Source organism: Suncus etruscus, chromosome 15, assembly GCF_024139225.1.
Source record: "Suncus etruscus isolate mSunEtr1 chromosome 15, mSunEtr1.pri.cur, whole genome shotgun sequence".
NCBI classification, from domain to species: domain Eukaryota; kingdom Metazoa; phylum Chordata; class Mammalia; order Eulipotyphla; family Soricidae; genus Suncus; species Suncus etruscus.
Genome location: NC_064862.1, coordinates 49,811,572 through 49,813,012, shown reverse-complemented (window position 1 = coordinate 49,813,012; position 1,441 = coordinate 49,811,572). Strand labels below are relative to the sequence as shown.

Here is a 1,441-nt window from a genome sequence, read left to right as displayed (position 1 = left end):
AGGGAGCTAGAATGACACATAGAAATCATTTGGTCCAAGCTCCTTAAAAACAAAATGTAAAAAAAAAAAACAAAAAAACAAAAAAAAAACAAAATGCTACAGATGAGGAAACATTAATTACTTTTGTTGAAATAGCATATCTTCCTGTTCATTGTTTAGAGTAGATTTTTTCTGGAATTTTGCCATTAATATTAGCCTGGAACAGAATTATTATGAATAGATCAGCAGAGAGCTCATCTCTAGCTCTTTAAAAATGACACCACTATCAACAGCAATTACCATTCACCCATCCCTTCCATCCTCTTACAACAAAATAAAATATTCAGAATTTCTGGGGTTTCATCTAGGAGAAGCTGAAATTGTATTAGTATTTTGATCACAATACTTGTGATCTCCCCCTTTCTCCTTTGAATTCCATCTATCTGTCCCCTACATTGTATCATACTCTAGACATAATGGTATCAGTGGCTGTTAGCTTTGGAAAATTGCTCTATTCTAATAAGACTGGGATCCTAGTAGGGCTTGATTTATGTCTTTAAACTTTTTGTACTTTCCATAAAATATTGGTAAACAGATTCCATCTCAGTTACTTTCTGTAATCTGTGGAAGTAACTATCTGGAATGTTCTACCAAATATCCTCATTCTTGCCTCAGTGAAAGTGTTTGTTTATCCAAGTCTGTCATGAGCACAGAAAGGGAAGTGGCAGGCAATACCCTGTACCCTGTGTCTATGAGTCCTGTGTCTATGAGTCGTCCATTGGCCGTCAGTAAACAGTTACTAATTAGGCCTAAGACTTATATTGCTATTCTAAAATTTGTTCACAAATATGGAAACCATAGATTCTGTTTGGTCTCTATTCCGATGTCTGTCCCCTTCATTCCCTTTTCTCCAGCCCCTGTCTATATGTATCTCATACAGAGTGGCATCTAGTTTTTAAAAATATCTTTTATTTTTTGAAAATATACAACGCACGTACTCTTATTTTTCCTTCATCACTCCAACAACAATCCTGCTGCCTTTGTAATAATATATGAGTAACAGACGGGAGCCCCACAGCCCAGCACCCCCTAAAATTCATGGCATCTTGAGATGTCCCTTGTGTAAGTCAGAATCTGCTACCAACGGGATGGTACAGCTTTGCCAATCACAAGGACTTGCTCTTCCATACCTAGGAAGGGAGACTGCCACTGTCGGCAGGTCCCATAGACACATGGGTAAAAATATCTTTTAAATTAATTATATAAAGGGAACTTTTACTGTTTCCTTTAAATTTAAACATAACTTTTATATTTAAAAGTGATCACATAAATAATGTAGGCCACTTTAACTTTCTAAAACTGCTTTAGAATAAATGCTGTGATAATGAGAAGTTTGTAAAATCCAGAACATAAATGATGTGAAAGTTGTTATTCTACTGATTTATTCAACAATTACATAGAA

At 35.3% G+C, this 1,441-nt stretch overlaps 1 non-coding gene across 1 annotated transcript; it reads right to left on the bottom strand.

Moving 5' to 3' along the window:
- Positions 1-1,088: 1,088 nt before the first annotated feature.
- Positions 1,089-1,217, bottom strand: LOC126031893 (small nucleolar RNA SNORA24). The gene has a single exon (XR_007503700.1). It is a non-coding gene; the product is annotated as a small nucleolar RNA SNORA24 (small nucleolar RNA).
- Positions 1,218-1,441: the final 224 nt, after the last annotated feature.